The 25,205-nt window shown below is 37.5% G+C and overlaps 1 protein-coding gene across 3 annotated transcripts in view; it reads left to right on the top strand.

Moving 5' to 3' along the window:
• The window catches only part of Cdh6 (cadherin 6), a 123,289-nt gene that overhangs the window by 22,807 nt on the left and 75,277 nt on the right, over positions 1-25,205 (top strand). Inside the window, exon 2 of one of the 3 annotated variants that reach the window (XM_046422312.2) lies at positions 18,089-18,127. The exons of the other annotated variants lie outside the window; for them this stretch is intronic. The gene's annotated coding sequence lies outside the window, so the exon portion shown is untranslated. The remainder of the gene's footprint in view (positions 1-18,088; positions 18,128-25,205) is intronic. 3 annotated transcript variants of the gene reach the window in all.

The following is a 25,205-nucleotide window of genomic DNA, read 5'->3' as shown; positions in this document are numbered from 1 at the left end:
AATTTGCTTGCTTAAATAGAGAAGGCATTTATTTTTCCATTTTCATTAAAGTCTTTAAGTTTATCTTAGTTCAGTTTTGTAACCAAATTATAAAATAACGGTATTATTATTATTATACATTTAAAATTGAAGAGCATTTATAATTGTAGAAAGACCAACTTGAAATATACTGGCAACTATTACTATTTTAAGCTTAATTATATTATTCAATGAAGCAATTAGACATTTTAAAAGCAGAGAAATTCACAAAAACAACAAAAAGGACACAATACCTTATTATTGTACTTTAAACCATAGCCGAAAGAAAACTGTACCTGAAAGAGGTTTATCTCACATGTCTGAAAGATTTATAGTTAATTAAAGTAAAACATGGGTAGGTAATTCCAAATGCGCTGCAATTCCCTTCATTCAACAAAGAACTTATTTTACTGGTATAAATTGCAGATATAAGAAAACATAGTCTGTAGTCTGTCTGTCTTTCTTTCTGTTGTTTTTTCAAGAAATTATACCTATGTCAATAGAAAAACCCCTAAGTGCTTTCCTCCTGGCCTTCCCCATCAAAGTCAACACCTGGGGAAAGAGCCGGATCCCTCCTCTGTCAGCCCTACAGTCAGTGCATACAAGCCCCATCTGCTTCCCGGATACACCCAAAATTCACCTCTTCCTCCCTCGCCATTCAGAACTGAAATCCAAACCATCGTTGCCTCCTGCCCAAACTCCCACAGAAACCTCCAACTTGGCTCCCTGCTTTCTGTCTCTTCTGTAAAATCCAGGCTGTACTCGGAGTCTTCTGTAGGATTGAAATCAGAACGTGTTACTCAAAAACACCAGATTCCCAGGGCACTACCCTGCCTCTTGGCCTCCCAATACTTTCTGTTCGTGACATTGAACTGCTTCTCCTTTTCCAGATGTGATGGTTCATTTTAGCCATCAATCTGGCTGGGCCAAGGTGCCCAGATATGGACAAACGTTATCTGAACATCTCTATGAGGTGATTTGGGTTGGTTGGTTCCTTTTCCTTTTCAATTTTTTTTATTGGTGCATATGAATTTTGATGGTGAGTTTTACTGTGGCATGTTTGTACATGCGCATAATATAATTTTATCAGTTTCACTCCCTATTTCCTCCCCTTATTCTTCCCTCCTGCTTACCCCTTACTCTGCCCCAGTGGTCTCCTGAAGGTGATATTTTGATATTTTGATATTAAAATTGGTAGATTTTAAGTAAAATAAATTATTTTCCACAATATGGGTGGGCCTCATGGATGCCTCTGCTGAAGGCAAGAATAGAACACAAAGGAAAAAGGAATTCTGTCAGCAGACACACTTTGGACTTGAACTGCAACAATTTCCTGAATTTTTATCCTACTTCTCTGCTGCTGCTTCTGATTTTTGTGTGAGCCAATTCCTTAACATTTATCCTCCCCATGCATAAATTCATTAAGTCATCTACATTTTCTTGTTTACAAATTGGAGATATATGTATGTATATATATATATATATATATATATATATACACACACACACATACACACACACAAACATATATATGTCACACATATGCACAAGGTCACACACATACATTCTTTGGTTCTATTTCTCTGGAGCATCCTGGTCACAATACACCACACATGCCAAACCTTCTCTCACTTTAACTCCTCTGCTCTTGTTGTTGAGGGTCTCTGAGACTCCCTTCCCAGGATCAGCATAGAACTACCTCTTTCACACCATTCATGCCTCAGCTCAAAGTTGCTCCCCCGAGTACTCCACCACATCACTCCACATTCTCAAATGACTGCTGTTCATTCATTTACTTATATTTTATCTATTTGACCCTGATGGATTTCAATTCCAAGAGGAAAAAGACTGTAATACCTTACTCTCTTTTGGGTCCCTAGCACCTTGAACAATGCTTGGGACACAGTATTTAGAAAGTGGTTATCACATAAATGAAAGAACAAGTCAACTAGAAAAGCATGTTTTCTAAGTTTCAAATGATTTGCTAAACACTACCCTGCACCAGAAGGTGTTGTTCTGTCCAGAAGGTGATTCTCCATACAATGAAGTGGAAAGTCAGAGAGCACATGAAAAAGTGGCAGTACTCCTCTTAATTTCCACACATAATTTAGTTCCTCTGTCTTAAATAGGAAAACTTGATATCTACTAAAATTGTCTTAAATCTGTCATCTTTCTTCTTCTCCTTCTTCTTCTTCTTCTTCTTCTTCTTCTTTGCATAGTCTACTAAATCTGATGCAATCAGAGCAAGAACCTTACTCTTTCTTTATAACTATCACAGGTGAAAACAGTTCATTATATTTTTCCCATGGAAAATCTTCACTCTTGGAGAACCATAAGGGGTCCAAACACGAAGTGTGTGGACTTAGTTTCAAAGGTTCTATCTGCTAACCAGTTTCTTTTTTGAATCCATGAGATAATACTGTCCATATTGCCAAAATCAAAGGGAAAAAAACATTGATTTTTTTTTTAAATGTGAGAGCTTCGGAAGCAGGACCAACTCCAACAGATATGCTAAATCCATTTAAAGGGTGTTTGGAATATCTTAACTTCATAACCACATTATGTCACACTCCTTGGATCTCATATTGTCTTATTCTATTAATTGTTAGAAACAGCGTAGGTGATTAAAGCAAGGGAGTTCACATTCTCCATTCATTCATTCATTCGCTCGTCTATGCATTCATTTCCTTGCAATGCATTTTCCTTGTGAAGCATTCCACAGCAGGAAGGAAGACAAGGAGAGAACCAAGAAAGAAATTGAGGTGGAAAGATGGAGACGGGCAGAGAGCATTAGGAGAGAGGGCAGCATGGTAACAACGGAAGGAAGATGTGCAGACTGTTTTCACCTGTGATAGAGTCAATCAAGGACCAAATGGGTCTTTTTCCATGGGCATCTCCTTGGCATCTTGTGGAATTTTTTTTCCTTAGCCTTTGGGCAAGATCTTATAGTGTCTTGCCTGAATTTTTATCCTATCCTGGAAAGCACATGTGCAGGGAGAGACATTTAAATAGAAGCCATGTAGTTTGTCATGCACATTGAACCTCTTGAACAGAATTTGTTCAGTTTAATAGCTGTCCAGGTTGCTCATTATGCAAGCTTAGCCTGACTGCACATTGACAAAGTCCTTCATCAGCTGTGGCAACTCAGAGGGTCCCTGGTCACTCCTTGTTCACATGTCAAGCCTTGTAGTGCACTACCAGAACCCTTCAGAAAGTAAACACTTATGATTGGGTACAGGATCAATAGTTCTTTTCCTCATAGACCGAAAGTGTTGATTTTGTAAGCTAAAGTCAGAAACCTTTTATTGGTCTTGCTCTCAGCCCCATAAATTTGTTACCTAAAATCAGCTTTAATTCTATCCTTCAGAATTAATGCATAACAGCTCCAGATGGTACTCTCTTGGAATTAAGGGAGAACATTGTTCTCCAAATTTTTAGAAAATTTCTCACCGATGAAGATTTTACCTTTATTTGAGTATTTTTTTCACTGACCTTTACTCGACATTTTATTAAATACTCTGAGAGAAGATTATCATCAAAATTCAGTGAGTCATTGAAGGAATTGGAAGGAATCAGAAAAGCTGACTTAGAATCTTGATGGAACTTAGTGGCTGTACTTGACTGATGACATCATGCCATCTTGCACTTTCTTTTATCCGTCATTTATGAATAAGAGAATGAATACCATATCTGTAATGAAACACGTGAATTAGCAGACTTAGGCAGGTCACAGTTCATCAATGTTGTTTGAGGTATTGAAGGGAAAAGCTGTTAAAGAGAGAAGGAAGGCATGACATGATAGGCGGGCTCGTGTGCAGGGAGTTATTCTGGAAACTTAAGATTCCAACTTGGTCATTGCTAGTCATGAGCTTTTAAGACAGATAGTTCCTCAAGTTCTTTAAACCTTGGTTCTTTCATCTGTAAAAGTATGGATGAGAACTGCTAAATCCATAAGATGGATTATGTGAGAAATCATATATAAAACCATCAGAGACGCTTTATCTTTACCATAAGCTCTGGGTATATCTTAGTTTGCCTTTCTTTTACCTACTAGCATTTTCAATAAAATCATAAAATACCTTTTTCCATGGTACTTTTAAGAATAGGAAAGACTTCCCAAAACAGATTTTCTGTAAACTCTTTTAAAAAGAGAAATAAATCTTAAAATGACCCAAGAAACTCAACTTTTTGTGGATAGAAATACTTCCTCTTGGGATGTTTTAATATTAAAAATATATAGCTTTTAACACAAGATATACAATGACTAAACCCTGCCAATCGAGTGAACATTCTTTAGTATCAATTTTTCCTTACTCTAAGAATGTAATCCTTCCATCTTGTAAAAGTGATTGATAGAGATTTAAAAATTAGCCCTGCATGTAAATCACAGAGAATGAGATATGTTAAGTTTCTTATTTTTCTGTTTGTCACACACATCAAAGTCTTATGCACTTTTATTTTGCCTGGCATAATGCTACAGAAAGTTTTTTAATTAGAAAAACTTTCCCAAAGAATACATTAAATCGAGCTTAACGTGAAAATGTTTTCTTGTGATGATTCAAATATCAGTATAATCAGAACCAGCTCCTGGGTGCCACAATCAATGCTAAGACTTTAGTACACTTTATCTTACTTAAACCTCTCAATACTTATAAGATATAAATGCTCTGTATTTGCATATGTAGACAGATTCATTATACAGATGAGAAAAATTGAGATTCAGAAAAGGTAAGAAACTGAAGGTAGAAAAATCAGTGAATAACAATTTTGTGACCTAAATGGAAGTCTAATTCCACATAGCCTTGATTCAAATTGCAAATGGCAAAAATAGAATTAAATCAATCCAATATAAATTTTAGGCCATCTGCTAATTTTATTATTTTGTGTGTTATCCTAATTAATGCCACCATCATTAGATATTTACATGTTCTTGCAAAGTCCACTTTGTTCTTCTTGAGATGGTGAATTTTTTTGTCTTTCTGCAACACCACCCCTCAACATATACACCACGCACAAAGTTTTCTTTTTAACAGCCTACACATTGTCTTTCAGAACCTGAAAAAAATACTTCTCATTTTCTCTCCCAGTTGCCTGGTCTGCAAGCTCATTGATACCACCTTTATCATTTGAGTAGTGGAGATTTTGTTTAGAAACTTTTGAAAATGAACCAGATTTTAAGGCTGTATTTCATAGTGAAGGATAAAAATTGCCCTTAAGATTTGCTTAAAACATTTTCATCTCTCTTTTTAACTGCTTTGCTCACATTACTCTGGCTTAGTGTTTATTTCTCCTTGAAGAATTTGTTGTCACAAAAATTAATTACTTTGCTGCTAATAAAATTAGGATTTCAGAAAAACGGAAGCTTTGTAACATTATCCCTCCTTCTGGGAAACATACTTGTGCTCTCTAATGTGGAACTTAGGAGTTTTATAAATCCAGTACTTTGTTTAAATAGTTTAATGAGATTCTTATTTTATTCTTTTTTGTAATTATTTGTAGAATGTGCAGCTCTTGGTGATTTAATTCTTAAAAAACTAATTAGTGTGCTATGGGGATGATTTGTCTTTTGTTAATTTCCATTGACATTACATTTTGGTTTTGGTGGTATGTGTTGCACTGGGGTTCCCTATGGGCATCACTGGATGAGATGCATATTTAACTGTGTCCAATATAATCATTACTAATGAATAAATGAATCAAAAGAAAAAAATGGATATTTCGATGAGCTGTGCATTAAGAAGATTGAAGTTTGAAATTCTATAAAGGAGTAAAAAATGTACTTACCCATATAATTATCTTTTTGAAGCTCTACTTTATTATTGAGGAATATTGCCTTACAACATAGAGAAAGGTCTATCGCTGGTGATATGATGATCGTGGTGGTAGTGTGGTAAACAACAACAAAAGTACAATCATCAACACTTACTAATCCTTTTGTAGGCCCAGGATCATGAAATAACCTCATTAATCTTCACAACAATCCCACGGACATGTGTGATTTTTATCCTCATTTCACAAATGAGAAAACTTTGAGAGGTTAGTCATCTAAAGTTACATGGATAAATAATGATAAATTCAAAATTTCCAGAGGCAAGGTTTTTTTGTTTGGGTTTTGTTTGTTTGTTTGTTTGTTTTGAGTGCTAGTAATTGAACCCAGAGGTGATTTACCACTGAGTTAAGCTGCCATCCCTTTTTATCTTTTTCTTCTGAGACAGGGTCTTACTAAGTTCAAGGCTGAGACTGGCCTTGAACTTGTGACTCTCCAGCCACAGCCTCCAGAGAGGCTAAGATTACAGGCATGAGCCAACCCCGGCTCTAAAGACAAAATTGTAAACACTCTCACTATCATTTTTAGTCTTTATGAATACAAGTAATCTCACTATATGTATAATTCAGTCTAGTCCTCTGCATTGTTTAACTAATAATTTTAAGAACTAAGGGTTCTAAAGTAGGGTGACCCCACCCCTTACCCCACAGAACATTCATCAATATCTTGAGCAATTTTGGGCCTTTACAACTGGGAGATGGTGCTGCTTCCATCTGCTGGATAGAAGCCAGGAACACTGCTCAACGTCATATATTGCACAGGACAGCCCCACAACAAAGAAATATCTGGCCCAAAAGTCAGTAGTACTAAGGTCATGAAACCTTGTTTAAGGAGTTGTCCAGTGAAAGATTTTTCTAGTAATCATGACTTTATATGGCTTGATTTCTGTTCAAACTGCTCTAATGCATAAATGACTCTGGGCTTTGTGTTTATAAGAGACTGCATAAATGCAGAGAGCTTAGATCATCCCTCAGAGTCTCCGAGAGTTTAAGCCATGTGTCCTTTGGACTGGATGACATTTTTATTATTGCTGTAGACACGGACAAGAGCCCATTCTAGACATATCCATCTATGTTCCATATGCAAATGTTCACAAAACTGCATGGCAAGCACTATCTTTCCTGAGCAGTACAAAGGTTAAATACCTTTTCTAAAATTGCATAGCTACTAAGTAGATGAACCAGAATTCTCATCCTAAATACAGGCTCTGTTCAACATACCCCAGATATAATTAGCAAAGAAATGTAGAGTTCTAGTTCTACCCTAATCCTTTGCAGCACTTAAATAGAGTTTTTCCTGAAATAAAGTCAAGCACTTATTAAGTCCGCTTGGATTTAATTGAGTAGCCCATTGGATGGGAGAATTTGAAAGGAAATGTTCTCATACCACAGAAAAGTACATTCCAGTATCCCTTAAGCATTCTATAAAAACAGTATTGATTTAGGATGGGGTATGAATGACCATCTCTTCTGCTCCACCACTTGCTTTTATTCCAAGCACAGAGAGATTGTGCAACCTGACAGTGTTCACAGAGCAGGTTAGGAGAAGCTGATGACCTGGGCACGATTCTACTTCTGGTCCCTCTGCTACTTCCCACAATGTGCCCACCCCTTTCCTGACAACTGAAGGATAGCAGTTGGTTCATCTTCCTTTTGAACAAAATGATTTTATAAATTAGATACACAAATTCATTATCTTTGTTATTTTCAGAAATTGTTTAGGACCGAAAATATATTGTGAAAAATTGGGCATTTGGAGAAGAAAGATGAGCCCATGAAATCCCACAATTCTTATTATTATGCAATCAAATCACTCTGTGAAACTAATTAAGGATTTTGGAGTATTTTATGCCTCTCAGAACCAAATGGGAAGAAATGTGATCTCGTGATTTCATATGAAAATGGTGGAGCTGTTCAGATCATAGTAGTGCAAAGCCTGGAAACAGCTCCCGCCTGAAAGCTAGTCCCCCTCTCCCAGCACAGCATGTCACCTTGGGTGCAGACACATGCCCCTTCAAACAAGAGTCATACTCCAGGCCGGGTATGGTGGTGCATGCCTGCAATCCCAGCAGCTTGGCAGGCTGACATAGGAGGATCGTGAGGTCAAAGCCAGCCTCAGCAATTTAGCAAGGCACCAAGCTTGGACCCTGTCTCAAAATAAAAATATAAAAAGGACTGGGGATGTGGCTCAGTGCTTAAGCGCCCCTGGGCCTCAACCCCCAGTATCAAAAAAAAAAAAAAAAACAGAAATAAAATAAAATAAGGCTCTTTGGGTCAGGGGTGTAGTCCAAGGAAGAGGACTTACACCCTGAGTAGGAGACCCTGGGTTGGATCCGCAGCACCAAAACCAACAAAAACAAAAAAGACCCAGTGCTCCAGCTCTACAGACTTCAAAGTGCACAACTCCCCTACCCAGAAGCTTTCTCACGCCATCCCACTTCTCTCCCTTCTGAAATGTAATTAGGCAAAACAATGAAAGGAAAATGTGATGGGGGAACACCTCCACCCAGGAAATCACATTTCCCAAACCTCCCTCATGCTCTATAGCACCATAGTAAATGTGGAAGACAATCTGCTGGAGTGTGGTGGGAAAATAGTTGAACTTCTATATACATGGTGAGCATCCCTAATCTGAAAATCCAAATCTGCAATGCTTCTAAATCTGAAACTTTTTGAGCGCCCACATAACAGCACAAGTGGAAAAATTCCACACCGTGAATCTGTTTCACACACAAAAATTATTAAATATAAAATTATCTTCAGTCTATAAGAAATACAAGTGAATTCTGTGTTTAGATTTAGGTTCCATCCCCAAGATATCTCATTATGTATATGTAAATAGCCCAGAATTTAAAAAAAAAAATTGAAATACTTCTCATCTCAAGCATTTTAGATTAGGGACACTCAACCTGTGTGATTATTATTATCACACATATTTTCAATTTGTATTTTTGTTTGCTCACTATCACATACTACATGGTGTGCATAGAAATACTTGAACTGAATAAATAAACATGTATATTTGGGGATTGTAAGCTTTCTAGTTTGGGGAGGTCACTGCTGTCTACCCTGGGACAGAAGCACTTCCTGGATTCTGTCGCAGGGTACACCAGAAGCAGAACACCCCAGTTCCTTCAGCGCCCATTGTATGTCACAGGCCAAGGTTCTGGCCAACGTTCTTCCAGAATTCACATCTCTGTGACCTCCAATTCCAACTTTGTTTCTCTAAAAAGTCAATCATAGATCCCATCTCAGCCACAGGATGTTGCTGCCCTTCTCAGACACTTCCTGCCACCAAGCCCCTTCCACGATTCATCCCACCTCTTGAGTGACTGAGTCACCCTATGTCTGAACAGTGAAGCTTGAGGACTCCAGGGAAGACAGGACCCAGCAGTAGTTTCTTCCTTCTGCTGATACATTACCACACACTCGTGTTTATTAAAAATTCTAATTTATTCTCTTACAGATGTATAGGTCAGAAGTCCCCTAAAGCTAAAATCAATCTGTCAGAATGCTTATACTCTTTCTGGAGACTTAGAGAAGTGTCCATTTCCTTGTTTTTTCCAGCTTCTAGAAGTCACCTGCATTCCTTGGCTTAGGGCCCCCTCCTCCTTTTTCCCAGTGGCTTAGCATCTTCAAACCTCTCTTTGTCATGGACTTGTACCTCAGGATCACATCTCCTTCTCAAAACCTCCTGCCTCCCTTTACAAAGACCTTCTAATTACAGGGGATCCCCCAAATTATCCAGGATAATCTCCCTAGCCCAGGACCCTTAACAAAGTCCTCTTTCCCATGTAAGGTAACGTAGGTTCTGTAAACTGGAATGTGGACATATTTGAGAAACCATTTTTCTGCCTGCCATAGATCTCTAATGCCAAAGCTCAGGAGGTGAATCAGCTAAAGAATAAAGCTGCATTTGATTCCAAACTTTTAGAATTAGAAAACAGTATGATCCCAAGCCAGACATACCTTGATTATCATCCTAGTTTTTTCAATAGCAAAGTTGTGGGATGCTTAATCATGTCACTTAGCCTCTGTGTAATTGTTTCTTCTCCTGTAACGTGGAGAAAATAATACCTCTCCCATAGGGCATTAAAAAATGCAAAACCACCCAGCATACAGGCAGACCCTTAGTAGGTGTTCAATAAAGACAAACCAAATGTTTTTACTTCATATTCTGTACTTTTCTAGTTCCTAGACCAGACCTCTTACCCTCTTCTGGTCACCACACTGGTTAGAAATTAATTGTTTGACCAAAATAGGTCGGTGTATAAGAAATGAAGCATATTGCCCGTTATCTTTGTGAAGTTTGCAGAAAAGCAAAACAGGATGAGGAACTGTAGGCTCAGGAAAATATTTTCTCTCTGGAGCTGTTAGGCATTTCCAACGAGTTGTTAAGGCAGCTTGGCGGTTACGACTGTATGGCTGGTGCCAATTTGGAAGCTTTTATAGGTCTCCAGTTCCCCTGATATTATTGGCTAAACCAGTAAGTGTGGTTAATTTTTTATGTTAAAAGAACTCTGAAAACACTTGTGTGAATTTGAAAGGCACTAGAGGCCCACCTAAAGATTTCTTAGCAAAAGAATTAATTATGACAAAGAGAAATCCAGTTGTCTGCAATTACAGTAACTGAATAAACATTTCCCAGTACTTACTATTACAGAAAATAAGAAGTTTTCATTGTTTTATTGCTGGTGGTCCTAATTGGGACTATTAAGGAGCAGTATAATCATGGCCAGAGGCTTCCTGCCCTTGGTGATGGAAGGTACTCTACTATCCATTCTCCTGGCTGGTGATTAACAGGACAGTGAGTTGGAGCCTGGCATGACAATTAAGATTGGCTAGTGTCATCTGTTACATAATTAAGTCCTATCTTCCATGTCCTTTGAACACTACACTGGTGTTTAATTGGCAAATACTATTTCCTCTGCAACCAGGGCGGGTCTCCACAACAGTGTCAAGATAACAGTGATCCTATCCACAGCAGAATACCCAAGTTGAAGAAAACTTGCTTAGTCTTTGGCACAGAAAGAGCCCTGAAGTCCCAGTTTAAAATCAATAGTTAAGAACCTGAGGCCTTTCTGTTCCTCCAGGGTTTCACTCAGGTTTCACTTTAGGGTATAATGTTAGAAGATCAACTCAGCACATATGGGAGACAGTTCTTTCTGTCCAGTGGATGACTTCTCCAAAGACAGAACGTACTAAGGGATGATGGATATTGCTTAACAGACTATACACCGGATTGTCTGTGTAGCCATCACAGACAAAAATTTTTAAAAAAGAAGAATGAAGCCTGGCTTGTTACCACTCTTGCCAGATGAACAGCATTTGTGAGTATATATTAAACTCTTCATGTTCAACACCATGAAAATACATTTCCAATTTATTTATTAACAACGAATCCAGAAGTATCGGGCTTCCTCAACAGGCATATCTTCCTGTTTCATCTTTAAGAAAGTCACTGAAGGTGTTTAAGACCATGAAGTTATGTACTTAATAAAAAATGAGGAAAGAAACTTAAAGCAAAGAGATACAAATCCTCCATGAAAACAATGAGTGATATTTTTGAAAAGACACGAACCTGTGATTAAAAAACCATCTGCAAGATAATCCTGATTCTGTTCTCAAGTAGAACAACAAATCCATTCAGTTTAGTCAAAATCAAAATAATGCCACAGAGAAATTGTAGACACATACAAAAGAAGCTTAGCAGTGCAGTATTCCATACTGTTAAAAATATTATTTGTTAATTAATGAGTAAACAATTGTAGGAGATTTCACAAACTATGAATGAAAAGATCCATATGAATCTTTGTGCAAAATGCTTAAGGCCATGTTAAGACAAACAAAGTCTTTAAAATGTAAATCTAAGCACATAAAGAATATGCAGAAAGCACAATATGCTCTTTTTAATTTTCTTCTAATCACATGATTATATTTTAATTATAGTTCTCATTCGTTGAAAGAATATTCAAATGTGCTATTTTCCTTTTCTTCTGGATGGCAACCTCCATTGCCTTATTTTGATCTTTATATGATTCAGTCTATAATGATTTAGGGCCAAATGTTCAAACTCTTTTTAACAGATCCATCATGATGCAATTAAAACTAAAATATGTGCATACAATTGATATTTTCATCAAATCACTGTGCATCTCCCTAGTGGCTTAGAAATAAGGAGGAGACTCCTGGAAACTCCTTGGTGGCCCTTGGGAATCTCTTCCTTTTTTGGTATCTTTACCAGATGATTGTTTTAGGGGAAGAATTCCTATGAATCATATTTAAAGAAATTATTGCTTAGCCACTAACGGAAAGAGACAAAGGGGCAGCACCATGCCCAGTTTTAGAACTCTGCTCTTAAAGGGGAAAATATTCATTTCAGAAGGAATATAGTCAGCCTACCCTAATTATATTTCAAATCACTCTGATTTGTTTCTCTGGTTCTAAGGGGATTCTTTCGTATCTTCCCATACTTGACCTCTAAGTCAAATGACTTTTTCACACTTTGCAACTTAGGCATTACCATTTAGCTTCTACTTCTGGTCTTTCGCTACTTTGTTTCCAACTCTTTAATTAGAAATGGCTAATTTGACTTCTTGTCTTAAGGCAAGGAGAAAATGAGTCTTAAACAGTATTAAGCTCCCATAAATATTTCACTTTATGCTAATTCCCATGCTTCCAGCTGAGCTGTTTGAAGTTCTCAAAAAAGTGTTTCTGTTCCCCTCAATTAAATACATAACTGGAAAACAGTAAAAAAAAATAATTATCAGTTTTACTACCTCATTTAAAAAAAAAAAAAAAAAACTTTTATTCTGGACATTTAAGAAATTCACATCACCCAAGCCCAGCGCCAGGGTGCCTGTCCCAGGGTTGGTTAGACACTAAGACCAGACTGCGGAAAACCTTAGAGCTCCCTCAAGTGGAAATATGTTTAATGCACCTTTAATCTTTAGAAACGTGTTTGGCTTCATCCTCCTCCATTCAGAACAAAAACATTTAATTATCCTAATTTAGAAGCAAAAGAGGTCTCCTCTCTAAGCTAGAAATATTCAAAAATGAAATGAAAATTCAAATGCCTTACTTCAAAACGTGAACATGCACAGCCAATGGAAAATATCAAGTCAGGCTTTTTATTGTTGATTTGAAGAATGTACATTAGAACCAATAATTACAATATATTCTATTTGTTTGAATAAAATGCTATTTGCCAAAGAAATTACGAAAGCAACACTTATCTAATACTTGTGTTGTGTGCCATCCCTTCTCAAAAGCTTTGCACATTAATTCATTTAATTTTCTCCACATCACTCCAAAATATGTACTTTAATACCCCTATTGTACAGATGAAGAAACTGAGGCATGGAGAGGTTAAATAACCTTTAGAAAGTGACAGAACTGCAACACGGGAGAGCAAGAATGCAAACCAGAGAGTCTGAAGCCCACTATGCCATGCTGTTCCTTACCATGCAAGGAACAACTGAATATACAAGTACACACACATGCACATACGGATGTGCCTATATATAAGCATGTATAAATACATGTGCAAGTATATATTCACATATATATATATGCTCACATATAACATATGCACATTCAGATATACACACAGAGTATGTATATTTTAAGGAGCATGTTTTATACAAAAAGTAATATTTTAATGTATAAAAGCTAAAAGAAGAAAGGTACGGTGAAAACATTTCAACCACTCAACTTTGCTCCTTACTTTGCTCCTTACCTTGTTTCCTTATTGCAGCTTATTATTACCCATGAAGTTAAGAGTCATCTTGCCTCAGACTCTGCCTATTATTCTGGCCCTGTTCTATTAAGACCACTGAAAATCTGTTTCCTCTACAGCTGTGGCACTTGTTGCTTGCCATAAGCCTCCACCAGCTCTTTCTGTGACTGGCATTTATCAGGATCTCAGTATCTCCAGAGATGTTCTCCGTGACATTATATAAAATACTCACCACCTCACTCTCTCCTGATAATAGTATGACTATGATCAGGCTAGACATTTAAATTATGATATCAGTATTCCTTTACCTTGTCCATTTTGTCTGCCAGAGCCTTATAGATGATTCAAAAATGTATGGTTTTCCTATCATTCCCTCACTCAGAGTCTGTCTCCTCTACAGCACACAATCCCTGGATGCAGGACTTTGTGTCTGTCTCAGGGATGGACAGACCCTAATACCAGGTTTTGGACATGAAAGGAATTTAGAAGATAATTCCCCATGAATATTGAATGATTGAATTTTTGGTTCTGATGACTGTTCCACGAATGAAAATTTGTGGTGATGGTCAAATTCTCAAAATTTCTTTTGCCTAGCACTATTCTGTTTAAAAATACTTCTTACACTTTATATCATAATTTAATTATCATATTTTAAATGTCTAGCCTGATAATAGTTATATTTAAAGGTGTATTTTTATCTTTATTAATATGTTAGTGTTGTTCAAAGTTGTAACAAAAACAAAAAAAAAATATGCTAAAATAGTACCAAAAAGAAAATTTGGAAATTTCCATACACTAAGGACAATTTTTTTAAAAAAGACTTTTTTAAAAAAATTAATGGACTGTATCATAACTTCAGAGTCATATCACAGTGAGTGTATGTATGTGGCTAATTATGTCATAGTTTTAAGTTTAGCAGATCTATCAAAGACTGGCAATGGGAAGATAGGCACAGAGAAACACCACCAAAAGAGTTCCTAATAATTACATGCTATCCTTCAGATACCCACCATGCAGAGCCCTGCAGGTCGAGAAGGAAAGACAAAGTGAATAGATAATCACATCTTCACTCTTCCACTGGCCTCACTAAAAAAATCACTGAACACCCTCATCTTTCCCTTCTACTTTTTTTGCTTTCCTTCTTCCGTGGCTCCCCTACACCCATGATGTAGTTAGAATTTGTAAAGGATATACCTGTCTTCTTTGATAGGATCCAGGCCTCTATTATTATAATGATGATTAGCCCAAATTACATATATTTTATAGAGAGAGATATATGCACACATACATATATGCACACAGAGACATGCATATCTATGTATAGATACATATACATGCAAACATGTACATATATATATATATATATACAGACTTAAAATATACACACATATATACGCTTTATGCATTGGAGCTATGTAAGAATTATTTTCTTGTCCTTTGAGTGTAAGTAGCTCAAAGCATTCAGTATCCAAGTACTCTATTATCCACAGAAGTGCAACATAAAGGTCTTCCCAGCACCATCGTGGGGGAAGGAGTCTGCCACACTTCAGTTAACATCATCAGTCAATTGATTGATTTGATCTATTTTAGATTTTGAGATACTGAATGAGTTGTCAAGTCTCAGAAACTAGTTGAGGGAACCAGGGAGTAGAAGGAAATTTTCTTATCACCCATTAAATCCAAGTTTTTACTACTGTAGGGTGTCTTTAAGGTTTAAAGTTATGCTTATAATGCATTATAAGTTATGCTTATAATTCTTTTTTTCTTTTGCCTTTTTTGCTTTTTAAGACATTGTTTCAAGCCCCAAATTAGAAAAATTCCACTTTGTGGTCAATATATTATGACAGAGCCAACAAAAGAAGAGTAGTTTTGTGATTGGAGAGGTTTCTCTATGCCCCTATATTTGTAAGGAAATAGTATCCTGCGATTCATTTCAAAGTCGACAGTCATATCGATGTCCGCCATCATGGTACATTTAGAGTTGTCCTCTATTTGATTTCTGCTCTTCTCCCTATTCTTCTGTCTCCAGTTTTCTGTAATGACAACTCATATGATTTCTCTGCAAGCAGCTAGCTGACTAAGTGGAGGGGAAGGGGGGGAATATGCATGATCGACTGCATAAACCCTTCATTTTAGAGAAACAAGCCCCAAATGAGTAATTTATAGCAATGGAAACCAAATGAATAATTTCTTGTTTTCAGAGAGCAAATGAAAGACAATCTCATTTCCAAACATATTTTCTGATTTTTTTATGTCAAAATGAAAGGTCAAAAGCTGAGCGTACTCTACATATGCAGGAAGCAATACTGCAGTCATATTCTAGAATATTAAGGAAATTATGGAATTTATTATAAAATAAGTGTTTTACACTTTTTATATTACCTTAGCCAATAGGGAGTTGTGGGCATTTTGAGACATTAGTTTATCTTATTTGTATCAATTTATGTTATTATTTATACTAACTTGATTGATATTTGCATTTTTATTTGCTTTCAGTTGCTAAGGATTTCATTCTTTTTTTGCCATTCATTTTTTGAACCTTAGAAAATATTTGTCAGGTTTTTTTTGAATAAGAACCAGATGTCTGCAAATATATAACAGTTTATTATGAGGTACAAATTTTTTATTAATAGCTTGAGTATAAATAGCAATTTTATACTTTGGCAAATGATTTTTATATTCTATACTCGGTTGGCTAAATGGAAATGATTTTGTTTAATCACAGGAAAATTTGAAGACAATACTAAATAATGATAGTGCTCACACCAATTATTCTCATTGCACTTTATCTTTTGCTAATAACCATCTCAATCAAGGTGTCTTTCATTGAAACAAATCACTCAACTTTATTTCAGTTATAGTTTATAATGACCCATTGAAGTGTCATAATATACTTCCCTAATTAAGAAGTGACAGGAACACAATGTGAATTCTGGTGACGTGAATCAAGGAAAAGGGAGGTGATTTTCTATGTGATCTACCTAGTTCTGAGAGGTGCATGCTCTGCCACATGCTCCATCCTGCCACATGCTCTGCCACATGCTCCATCCTGCCTCAAACACCTTTCAACTCTCTCCAACTTATTTGGCTGGCACTGCTGCTTTTAATCTACTGAAACTCTAGGGGGGATCAACAGGAACACTCTACTTGGAAGGGATCCCTGCCCCCATCTCCCAGTGTCATTTTGTCCTCCATCTGAACTTGAGTGTGCTGGCTATGAACCTGTTTTGATCAGCAGAATTTGAAAATATGGTCTCTCGTGCAGGGATTTTATGTCATTATTTGTGCCCAGGATCTAAATGGGGAAGGGGGTCCCCATGCACCGCCTCTCCTCTAACTGTCTTTCATCCCAGTGTCTGCCTTATTCAATGTGATTCCTGATGCTTAGGGAGTACTGTGAAATCATGCTGATAAGATGGTAAAGAGCAAAATTTATCTCATTTTGGAAGGAAATCCACATAGGTTTGTACTTTAAGAATACATTGCCATTTAGCCATCCTGTATTTTTGAACATGCAGGGGGGAAAATAGCTTTTTGGCAAGAGAGTGTGTTTAAGAATGAATGAACCCAGTTTGTTTATTTAAATCTTGCCTTGTTCCAGAGAGGATTTAAGGCAGCTGAACAAGACAGGTAAGCATAAGGAATAATGTTTAATAAATGGTTAGCAGTCGGAGATAGGTTGTTTGGAAAAGAATGAGTCAGAGGATCTGTGTTATCCCAAGGCCTAATGGAGCTCTCGGTAGGGTCTCAGGATATTGTACAGCCTGAGCAGATCTGTGCCCCTAGGTAGATGGAGATGTCAGCAGGTGATGAGAGCCACAATGTTTCCCACATGGTATCAGTGCCCTAGAATATACGACATATGCTGTATACCACATTATCCATGAGCTATATATTTATTGTCCAGAGAGATCATGTTTTACATGGCTTATACCCGGGTCAGAGCAGGCTGGAGGTGGAGATTCCAGTCTCTATCCAGGTTTATTCCTCACCGATAGTGATAAATCTGAGCTTCTCTCATATTTAATCTCCAACCTTGAACTCAGCATTTTTGATGGTTTGGCCCCAGGCAATTGTATCCTTATAATTAAAAATTGACTTTTCAGTTTTGAGATAGAGGTAAGAAAATGGATTTGACCTTTTTTTCCCCCAATATTTCTTTGTGTGTAAAATTAGGTTTCACATCCTCAATTCTTCTTTCCTGTGTCATATTCTTCCTTTCATGTTTTTTTCTGGAAGACCAAGCAGGAGGAGCAGGAAGACAGAATGAGCTTCTCAGTCAAAAGAGCCCAAATCTCTTGACCCTTACATCATTCACAGTGGGCCATTTATTCACCTTCTCTGAAACCCCAGAGTCTCGGTTTCTGCATCAGTCAGTGGAAATGATAATGTTCACACCCGGATAGGATTGTTGCAGTCATTAGTATCCCAAAGATTTTTAATCTCCTTCTATAAAAAACGGGTGTGTAGAAGATACTCAATAGATGTTCATTTCTTTCTCTTTAGGTTCTTTCCCTCAATGAAAATTTGAAGGAGAAAACAAAGGTAAACTCTGAAATTAGGACCACTTAAGTCTTTCTTTGTCCTGATATTATTGTGCTTCACTTTTATGAAAATAACACATTGATTTTTTACATTATCCTAAAACTTTACACTTAAGGAATTTTCAATCTGGGGAACAATCAGAAGACAATGGCAACTGATGATAATTTCATCAGGATGTATTATGCACTTTAAGTATTCTAAAAAACAACCAAATGGAAGAATTGCTCTGCATCTTGAGCAGAATGCCGTATGCACTCTGGCTGAGAACTAAAATATGTCCATTGCAAAATGCTATTTCAAAGAAACTAAGGCCGGGCATAGAAGGGACCACCCTATTTTCATACCTTCTCACCCCAAAGCTGTCCTACTTTTCCCCAACCCAAGTCAATCTCTTTCAGTTCATCTGTCCCCTTGAAAGTAGACAGAAAGAACTGTCTTTCTAAATTCTCTCTCTCTCTCTCTCTCTCTCTCTCTCTCTCTCTCTCTCTCCCTCCCTCCCTCCCTCCCTCCTCTCTCTTTTTTCTGTTTTTGCTTAGTTTTGTTTTTACTATTGTCATTCAAAACAAATTACTGAAATCATGGCAATAAATAAGACACTGAAAGGATTATACATGACTTAAAAAAATGAAAATCATAAATTTCAAAATAAAAATAGCATAGGTGAAAGGATTTTAAATCTTTGGAAATGCCCCAAAGTCCTCTGAAGAACTACATTGAAAATATTCATCTTGTCTTTCACCATTGGTTAGACAGGATTGACCCAAGCATAAATAATCAAAATAATCAAAAACATTTCTTTTTTTTTTTTTTTTTTTGCTTGTTAAATTACTGTCACTCCAAATAGTACTGTTTTCTAATTGCTTACATGCAAAATTTTAGTTGCATTTAAGAATAAATAAGCTTCAGCTCTGAGCTGGGAAACTAACCAGTCTTTCATAATTGTTCAATATAAAAACTTTGTATTATTTCATATTGTTTCAATGTAAAAATCATTTTAATTGAGAGAAAAGTAACACAAAAATTTAGAGCCGAGCCTATTTAAATACTAGGAGCAGCTTATATTGATTAATACCTCAATGGGGATAAATTAGAATAATTGAAATATAGTGTTGATAACCTAAAATATCTTCACTTTCATTAGCATCACAGACCTTCTTAGAACAGTACTGTCCACTAGAAATTTAATGAGTCACATATGTAATTGCAAATAGTAACCGTTTTTTAAAAAGTGAAAAGAAGTAAGATTCATTTTAATAATATATTTTATTTAACCTAACATATTCAAAATATCATTGCAAACATGCAACCAATGTGTTTAAAATTACTAATGATACATTTTCACTCTTTTTTTTTTTTTGCACCCAGTCTTCAAAATCTGATATTTTGTTCACATCCCAATTCAGACTTGCAATCTCAAGTTCTCAATAGGCCATGTAGCTAAGGGCTACTGTATTTGGTGGCACAGCTCCAGAGTTGTGGACCTCTTTTTGATCTTACTCTTAATTGCATTGTAAGGTATTCAGAAGTTAAAAGCTAGTCTGAGTGTTGGATCATATGTTTACTTCTCTATATAGGTTTAAGAGAAAAATGACACACTTAAGTAGCCAAATGCCAAAATACAATTTTGACTGATAGCTAAAAAAAATGATGCCCATTCATCCTTTATAAAATAATGGGGATGATATTGCCAGTTAGGGCATCTAATTCAATGCACCATGCGTGTGTGGTTCTGGAAATCATAACCGTTCCTCTGCAGGGCATCACAATGATAAAGATATACTGAAATCTGGTAGATGTGGAAATATTAAAAGAAATAGTATGAGAATCTTAGAATTTTATAGCTTGAAATGTCCCTGGAGGAGAACATCTCCAGCCCTCTTATTTTACAGTTGAAGAAACCAAGGACTAGAGAAGTTAAATTTGCCAAGGGCCACAGAACTTATTAAGAATACAGGGGAAAAAAAAACCAGAAAGTAGATATCTTGGTTTCAAGTTCAGACCTATTTTGTAAATAACGAAAAGTTGTTTAGTTATTGCTTGAATACTTTAAATTATTTCCCAATCCATATTTCTAGTTCATATTATTTCAGTGGGAGATTATTTCTCCATTTATGTTTAGAAGCTTTTAAAAATAAAATTCAGCTTATTAGAAAACATTGATATAAAGACATGAAATAGTATTAAGAACCATTCCTAGAAGTATATAGAAATACACACTTGCAAATGAATGGTTAATAAAACCAACTTTAAAAGCAAGGTGAATTTAGGCTTTGTCCTGATTGTAACAAAATATGTGACTTGCCAGGACTACTTCTCTTTATCCTCATGGGCAGTTTAAAGGTGGTGCATGTGATGAAAAGTGAAGACTCTGACAAGGCAAAAGCACAGTATTCATTTTAAAGCCCGCTTGCACAAAGGTTATATATTAGAAGAGTCACAGAGGAATCCACAGCTCTTTGGCGCTGGATGAAACATGCTTTCCAGTTTTACCAGCCTTCGCTTTATCAAGAGATGGTCTGGCTTCTCTCTAGTCCAGGGGAAAAAAAGCCCATAATTTTAACACAGACAATTCTTCAAATGGTCTTTTAGATAAATGAACAGGATTTCACTGTCTCTCTCTTTTTATTCATATCAATTCATTACCTGTGAATTTTTCTGCAAAGCAGGGAATGAATTAGACCAGCAGGTCTCAAAGTATGGACTAATGAACCCTCAATCCTCCAAGACAATCTGGGGTAAAAAGAAAGTCCCTGGACTTAGAAGTCTGTGAGATTCTGTTCTCTGTATCACTGTCATGAGATCTGCCGCACACGTTAGCATATTAAAGACTCTGAGAAGACCTGTGATAAAGGAAAAAACTATTCCCCTTTGTTGAATATTGATTTACCCAAGTTATATGACCTTAGCAATTTTTTTTCCTCTGTAGCATCTGTAAATATCCCAAGGAACAATGGTTCTGTGGAACACAATTTGGGAAATGCCAGCTTTGTGTGTTCTTTGATTTGGAGTGAAGAGGAAGCAGCTGCACCTCATCAATGATGAGAAGCAATGATGCATGCAGGGCACTAAGGGAGTATGGCCACCAACATCAGCATTCTGAAGCACCTTGACCTTCACTTAAAGACAAGGTGTTGTGATACAGATAATTCAGGTCACTCTTGGAGCAGAAAATATGACGCTGTATAAATGACACCACCACTTTATACCCCATGAGCAGCAGCTCCCTCAAGAATTCCCCACCTTTATGAAAACCTCACTCTTTCTGGGCGCAGTGGCACATGCCTATAATCCCAGCAGCTCAGGAGGCTGAGATCAGGAGATCACGAGTTCAAAGCCAGCCTCAGCAATGACAAAGCGCTAAGCAACTCAGTGAGACCTTGTCTCTAAATAAAATACAAAATAGGTCAGGGGATGTGGCTCAGTGGTTGAGTGCCCCTGAGTTCAATCCCCGGTACAAAAAAAAGAAGAAAACCTCACTCTTCTCAGAAAGCTACCAGCTGCCAGGAAGAAATAGCCATTTTTATTTATTAATATCAATTCATTTTCCCCACAATTAGAAAACAGTGCCAGGATTCATTCCAACTCTTCTCCGTGCTTATCTGGAAACAGAGTAGAGAGTAGAAAAAAAGGGGCGTGTAACAATATTGTCATTCTAAGTTGTGTGGAACAGAATGCTGCATGCTTTTATTTTTCTGCAATTGCTACATTCTTTCATGCTCTCTTGAACCTTTTTTCCCACCCTATAAATGCTACCCTGGAAAAATTCCTCAACTTTGTGGTTGCTCTGTTATTTTTATGGCCCAGGGTAGTCCTGTTCAGCTTGGCCTCCCCCAGACTGGATTGTAGATAGGCTGCTTCCCCTCTTTCCTCCCCTCAGTCTTCTATTTATAACTCCTCATCACCAGGTGCAAAGAGGAGAGAGATGAAGAAAGCTTGTCTTCCCAGTTATAGTCTTCCCTTGACCCACCTTCACTAGCCTCAGTGCTATCTCACATGGGAGCCAAATATGAGTTTTCAGACATCCAACACACACCTACAGTTTCCAAGGTGAGAGATCCACTCTAGCTCAGCCTCTTCCATCCCTGTGTTTGATCTCCTTGTAGTCTCTAGCTGTTTGGATGTCCTCATCCACAATGCATCCCTCTTGGATGGAATACAGCATAAAGGCTGTGACCAGGCTCTCTTCTGAAGTTCCACTGATGGATGAGGAAATCATCCTCTGAAGTGGTGTGCAATCAGTTGAGGTAATGCCAGCTGCTGTAACAGGAAAACCTGAAAATTAAAGTGGCTTAACCTAGCAAATGATTTTTCTTTTAAGTAAAACTCAAAGAAGGTCAGATAATGATGTCCTTCAGAAACCCCGGCTCCTTTCATTTTATAGTTTTGTCCTTCTGTAGAGCCCTGGGGTTATTCACAGTCAGCCTCTGAGGAAAGAGATTGCAGAGGATTATAAGGGAGGTTTTTAGACAACAGACCTGGAAGTTGCATATAATACTTTCCTCACAACCTATTGATAGACATGTGTCATACGGTCACACCTAGCTGCAAAGTAGATTGGGAATTATAGCCTGTCTATATGCCTGGGAGGAAAAAGGAAATGTGTTTCGTTTATTAGTGACCATATTGTATTCTCTTATGTAGAGTTACCTGCTCCTCCATAACATTTTACCACCTTACATGGCAGTACTTGGTGTCAGATTCCTGAGTTTTGGGGCTCTATCAAACATTCCACAACACACTGGCATCTTTTTTTTTCCCCAATGACCCAATGGCATGCAGAGCCTAATAACCATATGGCAATCTCAATGTTCAATTAGTGGGCCTGTCATGATGCCCCTAATAGAAGCAGTTTTCCTTTGCATTATAAAATCTTGAATCCAGCAAAGCTCAAATCTGTGGGTTTGAGCAATAATGTTTTTTGAGATCAGATTTAGATGTTAATAATAAAAGTTGTCATTCTACCCCATTAATTCTGTTTATAGAGAAACTACACCCTATGTTACTGACTACATCAGAGGATCCTATAGGAGAGTCATCCAACTTCCCAACGTTGTCTCTCAACAGTTGTTATATATGAGTTCTCAATATGGCCAATCCACTCTTTTTTAAAACTTGCTGCTTCAGGTTAATAGGATACATGGTAGAAGTCAGAAATTTCCATAGACATCCACCCACTGCTTTGCTTTTCCTTCCCCCTTGTCCAGAAGCAATGTTAGGGACTCACTTTATCCAAAAAAAAAAAAAAAAAAAAAAAATCTTGCCACATAAGTCCATGGATGGTTGTAGTGACAGAATCATGGCACTCAGGGAAGGCAAATTCATATTTAGGGTTAATGTCTGTTCCAGGAGGGAAGGGATCTAATGGCACTGACCTGGAACCAAGTTACTGCCTGGTCCTCCCCATACAAGAAGAGTTTATTTGCATTTGGAGGACAGCATATGCTATATTTGGACACAATTCTCCAAGTCATTCTCTGCTTAAGCTGTAACACTTTGAAGAGTTCCCTATCAATTGAAGTCTCTCTGATCCTAATCAATTTATGGGATGACTCAGTTTACCACCCTACCAAGAAAATAACCACAGTGCATGTTCCCAGACCAATGGACTGACATAATGAGCCCACTAAGGGTTGGACTTCACCCAAAATTCCATTTTTCCTTTGACTTCCATAAATCTCCATTCTAACCAATGTACCACAGTGGTGTCTGGGCCCCTGAATTATCCTCGGCTCAGAGCCACTGTCCATAGCCCTACCCCAAATCAGTTACTCAGTATGTAGTTAGAATAAATAAACCCAGGAACTAGATCTCTACATTGCCTCCCTAACCTTTAGAATGTGAGCATTGTAATGGAAAGACCAAATGGAAGTCAATGGTGGTCCCTCTTTAATAAGTACCATACCACCAGTCGAGTTTTAGAGATCTGCAACCATCAAAAACATGAAGAATGCAGGATGTCTCCCTTTCTTTATCACAGTAACTCTGATAAACAGCCACTGTCCCTTGGAGGAAGGCTAGAATATGACATCAAAAGATATTAAACCTCCTCTTTGTTTAAAAGTACTAAGTCATGGAACTATCCTGAGTCTTGGAATTTGCTTAGTGATTTGGTGTCTCTATGTGGTGATTCTGCATTCCAAATCTGGAGTTTTTCAGCTCTACAGATGAAGAAGGACCTCAGCAGACTATCTTAGTTCTAGGATGTCCATGCTGCATTACCCACTGCCAAAGATTTCTGGGAATCACCCCTCTCTATTCACTATTCTGCCTCGGGTACCTGTTATGATGTCACACCCACCTCACCTCTTGAGGTCACATGCTGCACCTTGCCTTTGCCACCTCGCTCTAATAGGTCACTGTGGCAGTATCAGCATCTCCATATTCATCATCAGCCTATAGAGAACAACTTCTCAGCACTTTGCAAAGATGCTGGTGTATTTTCTCAATACTCCCTTAAAGAATGGAGTATTCCCTGGGGCAATTGGGGGCTGGAACAAGAAGACTAACTAATGGTGATAGATGAACAGTCACAAAAGATGGGCACTTCAGCCCCCTATCCTGCTAGGTCCCTAGATTCCTTCTGCTGTGTTATATCAATGAATCTGACCTTTCAGCTAAATTTAACATGGGCCATTATTAAGGCCAGTTTTGAGCAAGCGGAAGAATATCTTGTGAATGCACATGTGCCCAGTCTATAATTGTGCTCCTCTCTACTTGGTATAACAGTCTTAAAATCCATTTTCATGCATATTTCTGGAAATCTGGAAATTCTTTTGGTGAAAGAGACTCCTCGTAGATCTGACTTTGTAGTGGCCACATGGAATCTGCTGAAATCTACTGCTGGATATAGAAGTTGGGGCAGCGAGGGTTGGTAGGATGAGAACCTGAGGAGAATCGGCACCCCCTGCAAGCTTACTGTCCTGATTGGGGTCACTAGGCCATTGTCAAGCCAGACTGCATCATTCTCAATAGACAGAGGAGGAGGGCCTGCCTTTTCTAGCAAAGCAGATTCAGGGAGCTAACAGGCTTTCAAGTATTGAGGTCACCTGAATCTTCCATGTCTCAAAGATTTTAGTGA

Source organism: Marmota monax, unplaced genomic scaffold (genome assembly GCF_021218885.2).
Source record: "Marmota monax isolate L192 unplaced genomic scaffold, Marmota_monax_Labrador192_F-V1.1 WCK01_AAM20220418_F8-fsc00077, whole genome shotgun sequence".
Classification (NCBI taxonomy): Eukaryota; Metazoa; Chordata; class Mammalia; order Rodentia; family Sciuridae; genus Marmota; species Marmota monax.
Note: the sequence above shows the minus strand (reverse complement) of the source record. Positions and strands in the feature narration are given on the sequence as shown.